General features: G+C 50.4%; 3 long non-coding RNA genes and 1 pseudogene across 5 annotated transcripts; 1 reads left to right on the forward strand and 3 right to left on the reverse strand.

Moving 5' to 3' along the window:
- Nucleotides 1-210: 210 nt before the first annotated feature.
- On the reverse strand, nt 211-5,957 carry LOC120103009 (uncharacterized). Of its 2 annotated transcripts, none has more exons than XR_015621242.1 (3): nt 5,661-5,957; nt 3,065-3,155; nt 211-665 (listed from the first exon to the last, which is right to left on the reverse strand). It is a non-coding gene; the product is annotated as an uncharacterized LOC120103009 (long non-coding RNA). The 2 variants fall into 2 exon arrangements; XR_015621243.1 differs by lacking the exon at nt 5,661-5,957 and adding an exon at nt 5,318-5,471 and having other exon boundaries at nt 578-665.
- A 3,153-nt stretch (nt 5,958-9,110) lies between these two features.
- Nucleotides 9,111-10,130, reverse strand: LOC134487013 (large ribosomal subunit protein eL36-like; annotated as a pseudogene). The gene has a single exon (XR_015621240.1). The product of XR_015621240.1 is annotated as a large ribosomal subunit protein eL36-like, transcript variant X2 (transcript).
- A 1,435-nt stretch (nt 10,131-11,565) lies between these two features.
- On the forward strand, nt 11,566-14,512 carry LOC148006107 (uncharacterized). Its single transcript, XR_015621244.1, has 4 exons — nt 11,566-11,681; nt 11,797-11,842; nt 13,992-14,146; nt 14,230-14,512. It is a non-coding gene; the product is annotated as an uncharacterized LOC148006107 (long non-coding RNA).
- On the reverse strand, nt 11,818-19,799 carry LOC148006108 (uncharacterized). Its single transcript, XR_015621241.1, has 3 exons — nt 19,667-19,799; nt 16,101-16,360; nt 11,818-12,296 (listed from the first exon to the last, which is right to left on the reverse strand). It is a non-coding gene; the product is annotated as an uncharacterized LOC148006108 (long non-coding RNA).
- Nucleotides 19,800-20,656: the final 857 nt, after the last annotated feature.

A 20,656-nucleotide genomic window follows, 5' to 3' on the forward strand; every position in this document is an offset into this window, starting at 1 on the left:
AGGTCATTCTGGTACACAGTAAGTTCAGGCCAGTCTAGACTAGTGAGATAACCTAGGTGGGAGACCGGAATACCTAGAACCATGCAGCAGTTGTCTCTTTTGTGGCTGTTGTGCCTTCACCCCTAGTCTTTGCCCTGGCTGGCGTCCTCTCTTACTCAGGGACCCTGGATTTCTTTTTTTTTTTTTTTTTTAAAGATTTATTTATTTATTATATATAGGTACACTGTAGCTGTCTTCAGATACACCAGAAGAGGGCATCGGATCTCTTTACAGATGGTTGTGAGCCACCATGTGGTTGCTGGGAATTGAACTCAGGACCTCTGGAAGAGAAGTCAGTGCTCTTAACCACTGAGCCATCTCTCCAGCCCCCTGGATTTCTTTTGTCTTCATCTCATCTGGAAAATGGGGCACTTAGGTCAGAACCACGTTTTGAGACAAGATTTTTATCTGTAAAGTTGGTTACTGACTCTGTCTCCCCACTGGGCAAAGAGATCTAAAGACCAACAAGAAAACACACTTCACACTTTGTCTACACTGTACAGAACTGTAATTATTCCTTCTAGGTGGATCCAGAGGCCTGCCGGTTACGAGCCAAGCTGGGAGGCCGAGGATGTGGCTCAGAATGCTTGCTGAGCATGCACACAAAATTCCAGGCTGTAGGGCTCCTGCAGCAATAAACAAACAAACAAAAACAAATAAAGCCGGTTAAGAGAAGGCTGGCAGAACTCTTCGTGGAACCCAAGGCGATCTGAACCAAGGAGGTGATACAGAGGAGTGAGGAAAGACAAATGCACCAGCACAAGAACCTTCTGGAACAGAGCAGTGAACAGGAGAATCCTGGGAGCAACACAAGGTCAAAGTATAGGAGAGGGGCAGGCACAGCGGGAGAGGGGGCGGGGACAACACTGACTGGTTTGTTGAACCTGGAACTGAATAAGGAGAGATGGCGTTTGAAACCTCCATTACTGCCACTAAAGTAACTGCCGGTGTCAGACAGCAGAGCTGCACAGAGGAGAGCGAGGAACTATTAATCAATCATCTTGGTTTTGCCAGAAACTTGCTTCAAACTAGTTTAGAAAAAATAAAAGGAAGTTAAAAGTTAAGTGAATCCTTTTTCTTAAAGAGTTTCAAGGGGTTGGGGATTTAGCTCAGTGGTAGAGCGCTTACCTAGGAAGCACAAGGCCCTGGGTTTGGTCCCCAGCTCAAAAAAAAAAAAAAAAAAAAAAAAAAGAGTTTCAAGTGTGAGTCAAAAGTCAGGCATGGCTGGATCCAGAGTTTCTAACGGTGTCGTTAGTTCATCTTCTTCTGTGGAACTCCGTTCTTCCAGCAAAGTCATCATCGACATTTCCTTCTTCTCTCCTTACTGCCTTTTGAAACAGTCTTACTATGTAACCTTGGCTAGCCCCAAAACTCTATGTGGACCAGGCTGGCCTTAAACTCAGGTATCAGCCTGCCTCTGCCTCCACAATGCTGGTGATAAAGATGTTAGTCATTATGTCCGGACAGTCATTAATCAGAGCAGCTGTGATTATATGACTCAATGTGACCCCCTGGGCCTGTTGGTCATTAGAGCCTCCCTCTCTACCCACCTTCCAGCTGCAGTGCGTAACCAAGCTGTGCATGGTCTTTGGAGGGGCTACAGTACAAAGATGATAAACAGTTAACCCAAGGGGACAGGGAACTCCATCTGTGCAGCTAGGAGAGGTTGCCTCCCTGGGCTTGAGTGGGAGTTCTAGTGGCGTGGCTGCTTGGGGCTCACCCACACTCCTATAGAGAACTCCTCCCTCAAGTTCCTGTAAGTGAGCCCAACAGCTACATTGTACACGCTATGGCGCATGTGAGACCAGAGCGTAATTTGCAGGAGTGGTTCGTTTCTCTCCTTCAACCAAGTAATTCTGGGGTTTGAGCTCACGTGAGCAGGTTTGGCGACAAGTGCCTTGACTCACTAACCCATCTCCCTGACCCTGGCTTTTCCACCAGACCCCTTCCTCTCCAATCCCAGGAAGGGACGACTAATCAACAGTCGATTGCTCACATTTCGGGACACTCAACCTTCCACACTTGCTCCAGTCAAAAATCCCAGGGCGGGCGATTCTGATTGGCCTAACTTGTATCATATGCCCAGACCCACGCGAAGGAAATGGGGTTTTGTGATTGGCCTGTCTGTTCCTATCAGAGGGTGGGGCTTTGGAGTGGATGCCAACCAAGCCCGCCCCAAAGAGAAGAACCTGGAGAGAACTGGGATCCGTCAGGAAGAAGGACTAAATCCTTGCTAAAACAAACAGACAGGGGCTGGGGATTTAGCTCAGTGGTAGAGCGCTTACCTAGGAAGCGCAAGGCCCTGGGTTCGGTCCCCAGCTCCAAAAAAAAAAAAAAAAAAAAAAAAAACAAAACAAACAGACAAACAAAAAACCTTTGCTCCAAATATGGTGGCTAATGCTTGTAACCCTAGAGATAGCACACATGTGAGACCAACCTGGGGCCGCACAGCAGGACCCTGTCTCAAAACAAAACAAAGGAAAAAAGATAGACACAGGCTGGAAAACAGCTCAGGGTCAGTCAGGTGTCATAATCGGGGTCACCAAGGCTGGCTCAGGGGGCAGCCTCCCAGGGTGAGCTGTCACCCAGTGAGAAGCAGCAGACAGTATGCCTGGCCTGGGGAGGGACCAGCCAGGATTCCCATGCTGAGGCAGAGAGAGCAGGTCAGGAGAGGAACGCCATTAAGTCCCAGGCCTCGTGGAAACTCAGTCTTCTCATCTGGAGAGTGGGAATGAGGAGATATTTTATCTTCAGACCCATTTTACAGGCAAAGACGCAGGTTAGGTCAAGGCCTGGATTAGAGCTTCGAGGAACAGCTGAGGTCTGAGCACTGCTTGAAGCCCTCTGGTCCATCCCAGGAGCTGGATCTCTGCCTATCACCTCAGAGAAAGGGGAGGGGTGATCTGGGCATGCATTTAAAAGCCCTTCTGGGTCTCCTGGGCTTCTGTCTTCTAGACTTCTATTCAGTCTCTAATACCCTCCCCCCCCCCAAAAAAAAAAAAAACCCACACGCAATTTCACTTACGAGCATGCTGTTGCATCCGATTTGTAATGGGGAAACTGAGTCCAGAAAGGGGCAAGTGACAGGGTCGCAAATGAGCTGGGGTGGACACCATCTAGAATACGGGACATAGGGGTTGGGGATTTAGCTCAGTGGTAGAGCGCTTGCCTAGCAAGCGCAAGGCCCTGGGTTCGGTCCCCAGCTCCGGAAACAAAAAAAAAAAAAAAAAAAAAGAAAAAAAAAAAAAGGAATAGAATACGGGACATTGAACACCCAGCTCGATCCTTTTCTCCATTCTAATAACCACTTCACACAAAAGTCCTGTCCCGGTGCCCAGTGTCTGTGGGTCCTGAGAAATCCTTACAGCACCCCACCCTCCTCTCTCTCTCTCTCTGACATTCGTTCTAGGGCACCTTATGGTGTGTAATTAAGGGCAGCCAAAAGGTCTGGAAACAGACATATGGAGTAATTGGGGCCAGCAGTGGTTAAAGGCTTGCCTCCAAGCACGAGGACCCGAGTTCAATCCCCGGATCCCGTCCAATGAAAGAAGAGAACTGGACCCCCCTACACACACACACACACACACACACACACACACACACACACACACACGTTTCTCTGACCTTGAAAAGAAACATAAAGAATACTTAAGGTGTAGACTTTATCCTACTCATATTTTATACCCTTTACCCACTGGAGAAACAGGCACAGAGGTTAAGGAAAGACTGATAGAAAGTATCAGTGATCCCCAACAGGGGTGTTGTCCCCACCACCAGCTCAGCCAGAAAGGGGTCCCAGGATCTTCATATGGAGGTGAGGGGGGCCCAGAGGATGTGCTAAGTCCCAGTCACAAGGGAGAGATAGTTATGGTAGTGACTAAACCCATGGTTCCTGTGGTCTGGGTGCCAGGGTCCCAGTTCTGATCTGCTGTTTCTTAACTCTGTACCCTCAGGTGAATGACTTCCTACTCCTCTTTATACCTCAACTTCCTCATCTGTAAAATGGGGATAATATTCCTCTAGGTACCTCCCTGGGTGGTGGAGATGGTTAAGGGAAAGTGAAGGGAATAGAACAGTTAGTAAATGTGAAAGACCTGAGGTCAATCCCCTTAACCCCAGTGTGTGTGAGTGTGAGTGTGTTTGTGTGTATGTGTGAGTGTGAATGTCTGTGTGTGTGAGTGTGTGTGTTTGTGTGAGTGAGTGTGTGTGAGTGTGTTTGTGTGTATGTGTGAGTGTGAATGTCTGTGTGAGTGTGTGTGTGTGTGTGTGAGTGAGTGAGTGTGTGTGTGTGTGTTCTTTCTTTGTGTTTTGAGACAGGGTCTGTGTAGCCTGGAAGTCACTAATGTAGACCAGGTTGACCTCAAACTCACAGAGATTTGCCTGCTTCTGCCTCTCCAGAACTGGATTAAAGGCAATGTGCACCACTGTGCCCACCTTTTTTACAGCCAAGCATGGAGCACAAACTTGAGAGAGAAATGGCTGTCACTCCCTGACCAGCCAGACTAGTCTCCTTGGTGAGTTCCAGATTAGTGAGAGACTTTCCAAAACCAAGAGGGAGGGCCCAGGTCAAAAGCACTTGCCACTCAAGCCTGATGACCGGAGTTCAACCCCTGGAGCTCTCTGAGGGAAGGAGAGAACTGACGTCTACAAGTTGCCCTCTAATCTTCACACAAATTTGGTGACATGCACCTAGACACCCATGTGTTCTCTCTGTCTCAAACACACAACAACAACAAAACAATAAAACGAAAGCCAGGGTAGATAGCACCTGAGGAATGACAGCCAAGGTTGTTGTCGGGGCTCCTCTACGTGCACACCCACACACAGGGATGTACACCTGTACACACGTGTCCTTGCATGTACAGGAACATGTAAATGTGTACACACATAGGAAAAAGTATGGCAGGGGCTGGGGATTTAGCTCAGTGGTAGAGCGCTTACCTAGGAAGCGCAAGGCCCTGGGTTCGGTCCCCAGCTCCGGAAAAAAAAAAAAAAAAAAGTATGGCACATGATACAGAAGATAACTTGTAAATTCAGCACTATGGAGGCCTTCATCTATCTACCCATTCCTTCCTTCTCCTGTTCCTTCATCCACCCACCCACCCATACATACACACCCACCCATCCATCCATCCATCCATCCATCCACCCACCCACCCATCCATCCATCCACTCATCCATCCATGTGTCCAGTATGTCAGTACACCAGCCTCTTTTTTGTGTGGCACTTTTTGCTAACTTCCTTCTGTTCCCCAATCAGCAGCAACCCTATGAATACTTCCAGGTCCCAGAGCTGGCTCCAGGCTGCTGCCCCTGGCTAGTAGGTAGAGCCTAGAGGGACACAGTTGGGCGACGTTTGTAAAGTTGAGGCCTTGAACCTCCCACAGGAATGTCCAGGCCCCTCACCCTGTCTTCAATGATGAACTCTTCCTGCCCTGCAAAACCCGGGTCGGGTGGCTGTGGAAACTTCCTGTTGAGCTTCCCAGCTCGCTTCTCTTCTCTCATCTACCTAATCCTGTGTGTGCGGGTTCAATGAGATACTTTGTCAAATGCCCAAGGACTGGTGGCTTCTTAAATAATCCCAGCTAATGGCAATGCTTAGCCCAGAGGCATTTCATTACCTTCCATTTCCTCAGGCCTTCCATTTGCACGGGTGAGAAAGTAAAGGTCAGAGAGGTGGCAAGATTTGCCAGGGTGACAGACCTCAGGAGCCATACCCCTAACCGCTACTGACTTCCTCCTGTCTGTGGAGTCCCTTGGCCCATTCCCTGGCAGTTGAAGCTGAAGGACTCGGTTCATGCCGACTCAGGCAGGTACATCCAAGGGAACCTTGTCACTTGGAGGTGGCCTACGAAGTCCTTGTCAAGGATGAAGCCTCATATCCACCCCGAGCTGAGGCCCTGTCCCCTTGAGCTTCCTCTTAAGCCCTTGTCACAGGAGGCCTTGGCCCAGGTGGGGTGGGGGCCAACGGGTGACAATGACCGATTTAGAAAGTAAAGTGGCTTTTCAAACAAATAAGAAAGAAGAGGAAAGAAAGCATGGGCTGCCCGCTTCCTGCCTCACTCTCTCTCCTGCACCTGGGCCCCAGCTGCGGGTCCTCTAGGCTTGTTTGCTCGCATCCTGCCTGGGAGCCTCTTCTTCTACCCCAGACCCCTCCCATGGGGTGGGATGATTGTGGAGCCCGTGGAAATAATCCCCTCTGTGATTGTTGTATTGTCATGGTCGGTAGCATTGTGTAGGACAATGCCAGTAATCACTACACTGAGGCAGGGGATGTCTTCCTGCGTTGTCAAGGACCTGAGAGTGCTACCAGCTCAGCCTCCCACTGGGGAGCAGCCCTGCCAGGCTTTGCAGGGCCTTTGGAGGCCTCAGCAGCTTGTTTCCTCATCTGCCAAGTAAGGTGGGACCTGAAAAGTTCAGGGTCCTTGGTGGTGGCCGTTTAGATGCTTTGGGACACAGTTTTCAGGCCTCCTAGGATATGGCTGGGACGTGAACACTAAACCCACACCCTTGATTCTATCTGCTGATTGGTTTGTTTTTTCACTCAAAATCTCACGTAGCCCAGGCTAGCCCTGAACTCCCCATGTAGTCAAGGATGACCTTAAACTTCCGATCCTAGTGTCTGCCTCCCTAAGTGCAGGGATCGCAGGACAGTGCCCCACCATGGCCATTTCTGCAGTGCCAGGGGTTGAACTCAGGGCTTTGTGTGTGCCGGACAAGCACTGTGCCAGCCGAGCTGCGGCCCCCGGCAGTGCTCTCTGCTGTATGAAGCGCACATTTTATCTGAACTGGGACAAGATGAAGTGGATGCTGTCATCCCTATGTTCTAGAGGATCGCACTAAGACACAGGAAGTGACCTGCCTGACCCAGTTCAGCTGGCGGGCATGCTTACTTGGGTGTTCAGAGCCGCCTGGGTTAGGGCCTAGCACTGAGGGTCTGAGTTGTTCTGTGTCCACAGGCAAGTGAAAGCCAACATCCCATAATACCTACCTGCAGATACTATTGAGTGCTAGGGGACCATGACAGAGCAGTGACAGTGTGAAGAGGGGGACTTGGCTGTCAGCACTGAACTGCTCTATCATTCTGATTAGCTTGAAGTCACAGTCAGAGAGGCAGGAAGGATACTGAGGGCTGTGCCCAGTTCTCGAGATCTAAACCCGGAGGTTGAGGCTGGCCAGCTATTCCAGGAGGCACCTGGGGAGAGAGGTGGCTCCACCCACTGGGGGGGTTAAAAAAAGAAATCCCTGAGGCTGCAACCAGACAGGCTGCCTGTCACCTGCTCCGGTTAATAGCGAACTGCTTCCTGTCCCTCCTGCCCCAGCAGCTGTGCAGCCTGGAGGCGCCCTTTGAACTTCGGAGACGGAACCAGAACACATTCGCTTTGCAGAGGATTCGGGGCTGGAGAGGATGTTGCAGAGAGGCCGTGAGACCCGGGGGCCTGGCTCGATCCTGCTGTGCGATGGTGGACAAGTCCTTCGAGCAGTCTGAGCTCCAGTTGTCACCACTGGAGAATGGGATGGCACTGCTTCCAAGACAGTAGGGACCCAGGGGTGATGGTTATGGTTGTTAGAAGGGCACTCAGTGGTGGTCATGGGGACATAATCTGGTTCCGCGGGCGGAAGTGCTTGGGACAGCTTTGGTACCCAGAGTTTATACGGTGAAAGGAAAAACCCGAATCCTGTAAATTACCCTCTGACCTTCAAACAGACATCATGATGCATGCGCGTCTGCACATAGACAAAATAATGTTAAAAAAAAAGTCGGGTGCGGGTGGCACACACCTTTCATCCCAGCACTCAGGAGGCAGAGGCAGGCGGGTCTCTGTGAGTTCAAGGCCAGCCTGGTCTACAGAGTGAGTCTCAGGACAGCCAGGGCTACACAGACAAAACTTGTTCCAAAAATAAAATAAAATAAATTCAACCTAAAACCCACCAACCAAACAAACAAAAAACCCAAACAAACTCCACCCCACCAAAAAAACAAAAACAAAAACAAAACCCCAAGGTCCTGGGATCCTGTGTTCTCTTTTGTGCTAGATTTCTTCGTTTACCTGGTCACCTAAAGCTGTACTTCATAACCTAGTCTGTTCCCTGGTAAGTGGCCTCTGTGGGTGACATCAATGCCCTTAATGCTTTGGCTTGTGGTGAGGCAGAGAGCAGCTGGTACCCAGCCCTCACTGCCTTCTGCAGGGTTGCCACCAGTTGGCTATGTCCAGCTGTAGCTGCCTCAAGGGTGGCCCTGAGCATATCTCTAGCCTGGGTCCCACTCTCCAGACCTTAAACCATGGCTTCCAGGAGACCAGCCTCCATTAATCGCCCATTGTACAAACTAAAAAATGTGTCAGCTGTCTTCTGCTTGTATTCATCCTGGGCTTTGGGGATGGGAGAAAACCCTCCCACATTCATCTGCTTTTCTCGTAATTAATTAATTTATTTTTGCGTGCCACCACAGTGTACTACCTCGTATAGCCATAGATACCCTTTATTTTCGTTTGTTTATTTAGCTTTACATTTATTCATATTATTTTACCTATATAGGTGTTTTGCCCGCATGTATGTTCGCGGTACACAGACATGAATGCAGTACCCATAGAGACCAGAAGAGGGCGATAGATCCCCCAGAACTGGAATTAACAGATGGTTGTGATCCACCAGTGGGTGCTGGAAATTGAACCTGAGTCCTCTGGGGGGGGAAAAAAAACAGAAAAAAACAAAACAGAAAGTATTCTAATCCCCAGAGCCATCTCTTCAATGTATTTGACTTTTCTGAGATAGGGACTCACTCTGTAGCCCTGACTGGCCTATGTGGACCAGGCTGGCCTTGAACTCATGCCACCTCCAGTGCTGGGATTCAAGACATCTACAGGTCCAGTCAACAGTCAACTTTTTACGTTCATTACTTTTTATTTTTATTTATTTGAAGACATTGCAGCTGTCTTCAGATATACTAGAAGAGGGCATCAGAGCCACCATGTGCTTGCTGGGAATTGAACTCAGGACCTCTGGAAGAGCAGTCAGTGCTCTTAACCACTGAGCCCTACTTTTTTTTTCCTTTTCTTTTTTTTCGGAGCTGGGGACTGAACCCAGGGCCTTGCGCTTGCTAGGCAAGCGCTCTACCACTGAGCTAAATCCCCAACCCCAGCCAGCCCTACTTTTTAAATATTTATTTTTATCATTTTTGTTTCTGTCGTGTGTGTGAATATGCCTCTTGTGTGTGCAGTACCTGCGGAGGCCAGAAGAGGGCATCAGATCTCCTGGGAACTTGAGTTCTAGGTGACTGTGAGCTGTCTCACTTAGGTTCTGGGAACAGCTTAATCACCGAGCCATCTCTCCAGCCCTTACTTATTAATTTTATTGTTATAGTGTGTGGAGGGTAGAGAACAACCTTAAGGATTGATCATCGTGTTTTTAGAAGTGTTTTGTTTATTTTTATTTTATATTTACGGCTGTTGGCGTGTATGTCTGTGAAAGGGAGTTACTGATGTGTTGGGAATGAAACTCGGCTCTACTGGAAGAGCATCCAGTGCTCTTAGCCACTGAGCCACCTCTCCTGCCCCAGCATTGATTGTTTCTGTCACTGTCCTTCATTTTCTAGGCTAGCTGCCCAACCAGCTCCCAGGTCACTCTGTCTGCGCTCCCATCCCCAAGTCTCGGGTTCCATGTATACGCAATATCTGCCTCCGGCTTTTTTTTTTTTTTTTTTTTTATTAAGAACCATCTTTAATTGGGGAAGGGGTCCTCAATCCTTCTTGTCTGCCGCCTTCCGCATGGCTACCAGCACCTTGCTCAGCTCCTCCCTCTTTCTCTTGGCGCGGATGTGCGTGCCCACCCTCTTCTTGATAAACTTGAGTGCTCCCTTGTCCTTGGACACCTTGAGCAGCTCCATGGCGCGCCGCTCGTAGGGCGCGAAGCCGCACACCTCCCGGATCATATCTCGCACGAACTTGGTGTGCTTGGTGAGGCGCCCGCGGCGGCGGCTGTGTCTCGGCTTGCTGACGTTTTTCATCACTTTGTGGCCTTTGTTGAGGCCCAGAGCCATGGGTTAGCGCAGGGCCATGGCTGCAGCTTTCCGATAGCGGCCGGACAGGAAGTGCCTCCGGCTTTTTTATGTGGGTTCTGGGTCTCTACTTGGAGTCTTCGGGCTCACTTTTACGAGTCAGGCCCCACCCACCAGCCCTCTCTTTACTTTCGGAGATAGGGTCTCACCAAGTTACCAGGCTCGCGCGTACACTTTACAGCCCAAGCGAATCTTGATTTTGTGATCCTCTTGTCTCAGCTTCGTAAGTAGCTGGGATAACAGCCCTGTGCCTAGCTCTTACGCACGTCTTTATTCACGGAGTTGACTTCTGCCCTGTGTCTCCATAGGGTAGATGACCAAGGGACAGTGCCTTCCTCAAGGAGCCCCTTGGTTTAGATACCCAAACAGCATCTCCTTCCCACTCTGTTCCCTCCCCTTCCCTCTCCTCTTTTCTCCCTCACTTCCGTCCTTTCTTCCTTATATATTGCTAAGGGCGGTTTCAAAGTAGATAATCTCCTGCCCCAGCCTCCCCAGTGCTGGAATTGCATTACTGGCGTGTACTTCATGCAGCTTCTTTTTTCTCTTTTTCTTTTCCTATTTAAAAAGCATGCCTGGGCTGGTGAGGTGGCTCAGTGGTTAAGAACACCGACTGCTCTTCCAGAGGTCCTGAGTTCAATTCCCAGCAACCACATGGTGGCTCACAACCATCTATAATGGAATCTGATGCCCTCTTCTGGTGTGTCTGAAGACAGCTACAGTGTACTTATATATAATAAATACATAAATCTGTAAAAGGCATGCCTGGAGTTGGAAATGTGGCTTAATTGGTACAATGCTTGCCCTTCACAGAGCCCTGAGTTTTGTCCCTAGCTCTTATGCAATACAGGCTATGGTGGTATGGCCTAGATTCCCAGCACTTGGGAGGCAGAAACAAAAGGATCAGAAGTTCAAGATTACCCTTACCTACATACCAAGTTCAAGGCCAACTTGGGATACAAGAGACTCTGTTTCAGAAACAGTCACACCTCGTGCCTCTTGTGGCACAAGAGGTGGTGGCGCACGCCTTTGGCCCCAGCACTCAGGAGGCAGAAGCACACAGATCTGTGAGTTCAAGGTCAGCCTGGTCTACATAAAGAGACTTTGTGTCAAAACCAAACCAAAACCAAACAACCAAACAGCTTTGTATTTACCCTCTATGTACATTTGACTCAGGGTTTTAATTATCAATATATAGCATTGTCTGGGAGGGCGGCTAGGGGGCAAGGCACACTGGCTCCCTTGTGGGGAGGCAATGGGTGAGCCTGGGCTATGAGGGTAGCTGACATTTTGGCTCCTGTTGCCACCAGGGATTCCTCCGGAACCCAAACACCCAGAGACTCCTGCCCCCGGAGCCAGATGGGGTATGAGGAGGGTCCACATGTGAGCCTGGAAACTGTCCAGTGGAACATGGGGGTAGGATTCTCTGGTGGGCAGTTTACCCTGGGGCCTCATGGGTAGAATCAGGGAGGGCACCTCAGCCCCACAGCCATGCTCAGGAGCTGGGGAACGGAATGATGGGGGTGGGGGTGCTTCTGTGGCAACCCCAGTGGGTGTGGGACTTCAGGGAAGCTGTAGTGTGTTAAAAGTAATGACCATGGGGTTGGGGATTTAGCTCAGTGGTAGAGCGCTTGCCTAGCAAGTGCAAGGCCCTGGGTTCGGTCCCCAGCTCCGAAAAAAAGAAAAAAAAAAAAAAAAAAAAGTAATGACCAGCTGCTGATTTTACTCCAGCTTCTTCTTCATCCATCGGTAAGCCATCTGTCCCATGGCTTACCCACCATCCCTTCCTGTCCATGCCTGTTTGTCTCCAGGTCTTCATTCTCCTATCCGTCTTACCCGTCCACCCACTCATTTATCCACCTACTGAGTTACTTCTCCAGAAGGAGAAGGGGGGAGGCAGGGGAGGAGAGTAAGAGGGGGGAGAGGAGGAAGGAGACTCCGGGCTGGTGAGATGGGCAGTGAATTGGACTGACACAGCATCAAAGGGCCTGGAATAGAAGCCACTGGGAGGAAATCAAAGGGGGTTGGCATTGGCCTTGGCCTAGACGCAAGATTCCATCCTTGGCTTCAGGATTGACTTAGAAACAGAGTCCACTTGGAAATCTGCCCCAGCCTTGCTCTCTCTCAGCAAAGCAGTCAGGGATTCCAGGCCCGAGGAGCATCACGAGTGGGACTCCTTCTTGTAGACCGGAGGCAGAGAGACCTCGGGAGAAAGAACGTGCTTATGTCACGCAGGGAGAGGCAGCCAAACCCAGATGTCTAATTCCCAGACTGGTGCTTTCCCCACCAGAGAGCCTCTCAGTCCCTACCTTGCCAGTACCACAATCAGTACTGGATGATGACCCTTTAGCACCTGACGCAGCATTGAGCCCAGAGAAGGGAACCTTCCCTGCTTCTATAAGCTACTGGGCTGTCCCCAGAAGAAGATTAGAACAAGAGCCTGTTGACCTCAGACAGAGCACTTGGCTGCAGGACTCCTTCCTGCTCCAAGTGTCCCACCATCCTGTCCTCCCTCCCCAGTCCAGGACAGCCCTAGGGACTGTTCGCTGATGGAAAAGGGAGGCAGGAGCTTACCCACAGTCCCACAATCCAGAGGTGACACCTCCCTGCCTCTACTGTCCTGCACTGATCAGAGACATTAGATAACAAGGTTACCTCTGAGGTTCTGGCCTCCAGGTGGCCCCGAGCCTTTGAAGTTGGGGACGGTGGATAGATACAGGCTGCAGAGACTGGAGGCCTGGAGGATTACTGAGAGCAGGGCAGGAAAAGACACCTTGAGGACAGTTTTTCACCTGCCACCTGCTCAGCCCCACCTAGCCGTGGAAAATGTGACTCAAAGGAAGCTGATGTCTGGGGACCTGGGGGTGGGGATGTGGGGGGTTGTACGTGGGTGACAGCATATGGGGGCAAGATGGGGGGGTGGAAGCTGGATCTGGGGTGAGGTTGGGGTGCTGGTTCCAAATTCTGCTCAGCCCCTGCCTCTGTCTCTCAGGGAACTTTCACTTCTCGAAGGATGGGCAAGCCAGCCTGTGAAAGTTGTCCCCAAGCCTCCGTGACTATAACCAGTTGCTCTCTACAGCAAGGGAACATTCTTTGTAATCTGCTGGGCTCCGAGACACAGTTGCAGGATAGTTAACCTCTTTTCCTCCTATGAGATGCCCTGGTACAGACAGGTACCATACCCCATGGTATCCAACAGGAGGCTCAAATTCTGTCTATAATAAGGAAACAGGATCCTCTTTCTAGGGCTTGCCACTAGTGGGGTTCTGCTCTTAATGAAATGTTTGTGTCCTCCCAACCTCCAGTGACCCAGTTAGGGAGGAACCACTACTGAGAGGGAGGTGACACACCTGTCCATTTTTCCATCCGCCAGGTGCTAGGGAAGCCATCGGGACTGGGGGCATAGTTCAATGGTAAAATGGTTGCCTAGAAGGCACGGGTGCTAGGTTCAATCCCCAGTGGAGCAAAGACAGATAAATGCATGCACACAAAGGAAACTGGGCTTAGCTGCTCTCACCTGCTCCGGTGGTGAGGGAGGAAGAGGAAGAGAACAGGTGCGGGGCAGGAAGGGATTGGAGGGAGCATAAGGCTGGGAGGACAATGGGGGATGGGGGAGTGGAGTTGAAACCGAGAGGGGGCAGGGAAAAGGCCGAGACCCCACAGGTGTTCTCTGATGGATCGATCATTCTTGGATGCTTCCTGCCGGGCAGCCGGGGCATCCCTCAGTCTTCAGCTCCTTCTATCCACTGTTTTCCTCTGACAACGCAAATCCTTCACCCTGTGTCCCTTTCCCCTTTACAGGATGAGGACAGCCATATTGGTTAAGGACCCACCCTACCCCATAATAATTTTTTTTTTTTTTTTTTTTTTTTTTTTTTTTTTTTTTTGCTTGAGACAGGTTCGTATGTAGCCAACACTCTCGAATATACTGTATAGCCAAGGATTACCTTGATCTCACCTCTCACGAACTGGGATTAGAGGCATGTTCTACCACGAATTTTTTTTTTTTTTAAATGCAGTGCTGGGGATTAAACCCAGGTACACGTGAGGCAAGTACCCTACCAGTGAGCCACATCCCAGCCTGACCTCACCTTAACAGCTGCATATACATCAACCTTTCTTTCAATTAAGGCCAGGGTCCGAGGTGCTGGGAGGTGAGCAGGACCTCAGCGGATCTTCTGGAGGACACAACTCAACCTGGAACACGGGTCGTTAAAGGACTCTTCTAGAAATAAAACTGAGGCTGAGAAAGTCTATGTGAGCCATGTGTCCCAGTTTGAGAGTCAGAAACTATGGCCTTGGAGTGTTCGTGCCACCCAAACTCACCCCCCAGAACCAAAAGAAGACGCAGCCTTGGTGTGCGTTTCCCCAGCACAAGCACTTTGCCCTACTGGGTACTAAATAAATGTTTGAGAAATCCCTGTCTTGTGGTTCCCTAAGGCCCTTGGATCTTTCTTTAACAAATCAAAAGACCAGATTAAAGGGCCCTGGAGGACTAGGTCCAGCCGCCTCTGTCCCGGATTCCAGGCCGGCTGCTGCTCTGATGACTTTAGCATTCCCTTCTGTTTGGGCACCAGCCTGGGGACAGAGGGCCAGCCTTGGTTCTGTCCCCACTGGATGAAGGAGACCCCATGGTGCATCCAGTTCACCCACCTTAATTGTGGAACTCTTGGCCCCGTTGCTCAGTGGAGTCCCCTGACGCAGGCTTATCTTAAACATCAGACCAAGCCTTTCTATAGCTCCCCATTGGCCTTGGAATAAAATTCACGTTCTTGGTTTTTCATTTAAAGTTTTAAATTTTCTTATTGAGTTTATTCATTTCATTTATACATGTGAGTGTTCTGCCTGCATACATAGGCGTGTGCACCACAACGCATGCGTAATGCCTGTGGAGCCCCCAAGAGGGTATCAGATCCCTCGGAAGTGGAGTTTCAGATGCCTGTGAGCTGCCGTGTCAGGACTGGGAATCGAACCTGGGTCCTCTGGAAGAGCAACTGGTAATCTTAGCTGCTAAACCACCTCTCCAACTCCAAGGTCGCATTCCTAAAAACGGCCATTTCCTTTATGGATTTGCCCCCAGCTATCCATCTGAGGTTCCTTAAGAGATAAGGGGTGACCTGGTTTACAGAGAAAGGGGTGCATTCTGAGGCTGCGCCCACAGTGGCCTCAGCAAGACCTGCGAGTAGGCTGAACTTTCCGTCTTTGCATCTCCATCGTTCTGGGTCGCCACTTGTCACAGACGACACCTTATCCCTACTCCAGTAGAGCTTACTCCAGCTTGCTCTGCTGACTGGAGAGTGGCACAGCCTCTCTCCAATCCGGAGGGGTGCCAGCCTCAGGCCAGGACGGAAGGGCAGGCAGAGGACATGAGAAGAGGGTCTAGCCGGAAACCTGCCCACAAATGGCTTTGCCAGTGTTTCACTGTGCGACCTTGAGCAAGTCAGTTTCCCTCTCTGAGCTTGTCTCCTCTCTGTGGAGCAGAGTAGGGAGAGCTACCTGAACAGTATGAAGACACAGGCTATCCTCCTGTGAGCCAGTGTTTTAGTGTCCTTTCTAATTTGCATAGATTTGCATCTATACTATTAAGAGATACCAGCTCTATTTCGTTCATAGAAAGAATTGATTCCCAGGGATGGAAAGGCTCAACAGTTCCATGCAAATCTTAGCTGTCTGAGGCATTTTGTCACTAACAGTTCAACCCCCAGCTTTTACGTATGAGCGACAGAAGCTCAGAGAGGGAAAGTGACAAACGCGGGGTTGCACAGCAAATGAGGAACAGAGAGCTTCATCCACCTTCCCACTGTTTGCCAGAGGCTTGTGCTGCCTCCCGTTTCTCATGAAGGATAGAAGATGGGGGTAGGGAAGGGGGTTGTTTGGTTTATCTCTTGAGGCCCAGAATAACAAAGCTGTCCAGGATGACAGCCTCCACAACCACAGGAAATCAGGTGTGGCAGAAGCAGGCGGGAGTGGAAACTCCTCCGAGAGAGACCAGGGTACTTTCACCTACCTAAAAATAACTCTCCTCATTAGAGATCGACAGATGACGTGGTCGCTGGCAGGTTATTCCACCGAGACTCGGGTTCTGTGAGGTGTGTGTTAGGGGACAATGCAGGCACTCCAGCGGGGACTGATGGAGCTAACCTCAGAGTCCGGCTTTGTTCGAAAGCGGGGAGGAAACGGTAGCTGACCCAGTCCTTAGTCGGGAGAGGTAGCCTGGACTGGGATGTGTCAGGACCAACGGAAAGACTGAGAACTTCCGAGCATGTTCTAGAAATAAAACCATAGGAGCTGCAGGTGTATTGGACTGAGGCACCTGCCGTAGGTCGTTACTGCCAAGTATTTGCCCACTACCCCCTCAGTGCCCTCTCAGTACTGGGCGAATATGTATCCAGTACCCACCCAGAACCATGCCTAGTTCCCACCCAACATCAACCCGCTCGGGATCTATGATAATTAGTCTCAATTAACCGTCAGTCTGGTGAGACCTAGAATCCTCAGGGAAATGGCCTCCAAGCATCCCTGTGGGAATAGCCTTCTTCATTAGTTAATTAGGTGCCATTCCCTGGGCTGGGATCCCGGAGTATGTTAAAAGGAGAAAGCAAAGGGAGCAAGGCACTGCTAACTTCCTTGTCTTCTTTCCCTGAGGCAGGGTCTTACTATGCAACCCTGGCTGTCCTGGAACCTGCTCTGTCGACCAGGCTGGCCTCGAACTCACAGAGATCCGCCTGTCTCTGCACCCTGAGTACTGGGATTAAAGTCATGCACCACTGTGTGGGCCTGCTGTCTTCTTGACACATTACATGGGCTTCTTTTTTTTTTTCCTATTCTTTTTTTTTTTCGGAGCTGGGGACTGAACCCAGGGCCTTGCACTTGCTAGGCAAGCGCTCTACCACTGAGCTAAATCCCCAACCCCCCCCTTTTTTTTTTCTTTTTTTTCCGGATCTGGGGACCGAACCCAGGGCCTTGCGCTTGCTAGGCAAGTGCTCTACCGCTGAGCTAAATCCCCAACCCCCCTACATGGGCTTCTTTAAGCTCCTGCTGCCTGGGTTTCCCTAATGGACTCTCCTTAAGTTGTTCATGTCAGAGTATTTCGTCACAGAGCAGGGAAAGTTACCACGGATTACTCTCTCAGTACCCTCCCAATTCCTGCTCAGAACCCACCCAGGGCTCACCTCTTAGTGCCCTCCCCGCACGGGAAGTACCTGGCTCTCCCTCCCCCAGCCCCCAGCCCCACGAGTGAGCTCAGAGATGCAGGAACCATCAGGCCGGGGTTTTTATCTGTTTGTTTTTGTCTTTGTGTTTTGTTTTGCGTGTAACCCCTTGCCTTTGGCATTATAACCTGTCACCAGAGAGTTTAAGAAGCCAAAGCTAGCTTGGCCTCCTAGCCCTGGCACACCCATTATAGACACCGATGCTGGGGAAAGGCAGAGACTTACTCATGCATCCGCGTGGGAAGGGACACAGATAAGTCCCCTTTAGGACTTGAATACCTTTAAGTTTAAATGTAAATAGGGGCTGACCTGGTGTAGAGGTTGTACTCAGTTAATCCCAGGCAGAGGCAGGTGGATCTCTGTGCCTGTCTACATAGCAAGTTCCAGGGCAGCCAAGGCTACATAGTGAGTCCTGTCTTAAAAACCAACAAACAGGGGGCTGGAGAGATGGCTCAGTGGTTAGGAGCACTGACTGCTCTTCCAGAGGTCCTGAGTTCAATTCCCAGCAACCACATGGTGGCTCCCAACCATCTGTGATGAGATCTAATGCCCTCTCCTGGTGTGTGTGTGTGAAGACAGCTACAGTATGCCCACGTACATAAAATAAGTAAATATATGGAGAGAATGGGAGGAGGCGAGAGGTCTGTATAACCGTGTTCCAGGCCTTGCCCATCGCTGGCTCAGATCTGTGTCTATACAGAGGTCTGAGTTCTTGTCACTGTCATTGCTGGAGAGGTAGTGTGGCCTGAGGAAGCAAGGGACAACTTCTTCTCCAGCCTTACCATGGAGGATGGTTGTTCTTTGTGGAACATTTGAAGGCGGGGAACCTGTCCCGCAAGGTTCTGCTGTCCCTGGGACAGGAGGAAACAGATCTCTCACCTTCAGGGTAACAGATCTCTCACCTTCAGCCCTGATGGTGGCTGACGGATAAGACAGACACTTGGTGACTGATAAGCTTGTCTGTGTGAAACAGACCATGTGTAATCATCCTCCTAGGGAGAGGGCAGTGAGTGCCTTGCACAGCCATCCCTCCTTCAGGGGGAGGCTGTTACGCTGGGCTTCCCACTGGTGGCTGCTGGAGCTATGATTTGGGTCCTAAACTCTCTGAGAGGGCGCTTTCAAAACCAGCATGGCCTCTCAGCTGCTGGGTATTTCGGGAATTCTTAGCCATCTCTGATTACATCCAATCCGATTTCCACAGTGCTTTTCCAGAAGGGTTTCTAGTCCACCTTTGTCTCTGACCTGATTCCCATCTCAGCACAAGACTCTGGTCCTTAGCTGTGCTGCTGTCCCCAGGGAAGCCTCAGGACAGGAAGGCAGGAACACTTTTCCGTGCTACTCAGGGCACCACAGCCACCCCAGGTAACATCACCACCCAGGCCTTGCTGAACTTCCACCCACCATGTCTATAGGGCACTTCCAGAAAATTTGGTGTGAGGCCCGTGCCCCACCTTCTGCAACCTTCCTACAGGCCACTGGATTGTGCCCAAAATTGCAACCTGCCATTAAGGCCTGATTGTCAAAGATCCCCTCATCCCCAATTTCCGCAGCATGGGAGGGTCTCTCCTCTACCAGGACCACTGAGACCCCTTATGATGGTTTGTATATGCTCGGCCCAAGGAGTGGCACAATTAGAAGGTGTAGCCCTATCGGAGTAGGTGTGTCACTGTGGGTGTGGGCTTTCAGACCCTCACCCTAGATGCCTGGAAATCAGTCTTCTCGTAGCAGCCTTCAGATGAAGATATAGAACCCTCAGCTCCTCCTGTACCATGCCTGCCTTGTTCCCAACTTGACGCTAATGGACTGAACCTCTGAACCTGTAAGCCAGCCCTAATTAAATGTTGTCCTTTATAAGAGTTGCCTTGGTCATGGTGTCTGTTCACAGCAGTAAAACCCTAACCAAGACAGCCCTCAACAGGAGGCTGCTGGCTCACTCACACCACTGAAGATTCGGATCCTCAGGACCTGGCTCCCATTGCAATAGGAGCCGGACTACCCCACCCCTCACACGGCTCCCTCATCAGCACCTACAGTAATAACTGTGTATGTCACAGGTGAACTCGAGTCCTCGCAAGGCTTTCCCGAGTAAGTTTGCCATGACAGCAGGAACCCAAAGCGGCCAGACAAATGGTATTCATGGTCAGGAAGCAGAGAGCAGAACTTCTGTTCTCCCTCCCTCTCCCTCTCCTTCTCTCTCTCTCTCTCTCTCTCTCTCTCTCTCTCTCTCTCTCTCTCAGATTTTCTTTTTATTCGTCTGCTTGTTTTTGAGATAGGATCTCATTACACAGTCTTGGCTGTCTCTGCCTACCCTTTCATTTTAGTTATGTGTTTGTGTGTGCCCCTGTGTGACTCTGAGCTTAGCTTCCCTCAGAGGCAGAAGGCGGCATCGGGTCCCCAGAAGCTGGAGTCTCAGAGAGTTGTGAGCTGTCATGTAGGCACTGGGAACCAAACTTACATCCCCTGCAAGAGCAGCCAGTGCTCTTAACTGTGGCAACACCGCTTCAGCCCCACACCCCACCCTTTTATTTTGTCCAGGACTCCTGCCCACATTCAGAGTGGATATTCTTACCTCCTTAACCGAATCTAGAGGCTGCCTCACAGGCATGCATACCCAGAGGTTTGTTTAGGGTGGTTTTAGAGCCTGTCAAAATCATCGTATTAAACATTTGATCAACGAATAGTGAGTGTCAGAGCTGGGATACAGAATTAAGACCGGCTGGCTCCAGAGCCACCTTCTCAACTGGTGTGTTTGACTGTCACAGCTGACTTCTCTATGCTTGTCAGTCTTGTCACCCTGGCCTTGTGGCCCCTTCCCATGCCTGGCAGAGAGCAGACACACAGTAGGAGCATAATCGAGCATCTCTGAACAGGTTCCCATTCATCATCTTGAAGTTTTGGAGAGAAGATCAGCCTGAAGGAGGAAAATTGCTTTCTGTTTTGTTTTGATTTTGGAGACAGGGTCTCACTATGTAGACCAGGCTAGCCTTAAACCCACAGGGGTCCACCTGTATCTTCTTCCTGAGTACTGGGACTCAAGGCGTGTTCCACCAAGGCCAGCTCACACTTATTTACATGTACGTGGGAACAGGCATGCCACAGCCTACATGCACAGCTCAGAGGACCACTTTCAGGGGTTGGTTCTCTCTTTCCACCATGTGGAAAGAGACCACCCTCAGACCAAACTCAGGTTGCCAGGAATGGTGGCAAGTGCCCTTACCCGCTCGCCATTAGCCTGGAGAAACTCGTTTTTTTCTGGATGCTGTTCTCTGGCCCTCAATCCAACAAGATCACATTGACTTTCACAATTCTGCTTGGGTATGACATCGGTCAAATGAGCCCCCGAGAGGCTAAA

The sequence above is a fragment of the Rattus norvegicus genome, chromosome 5 (genome assembly GCF_021556685.1).
Source record: "Rattus norvegicus strain SHRSP/BbbUtx chromosome 5, alternate assembly SHRSP_T2T, whole genome shotgun sequence".
Taxonomy (NCBI): Eukaryota; Metazoa; Chordata; class Mammalia; order Rodentia; family Muridae; genus Rattus; species Rattus norvegicus.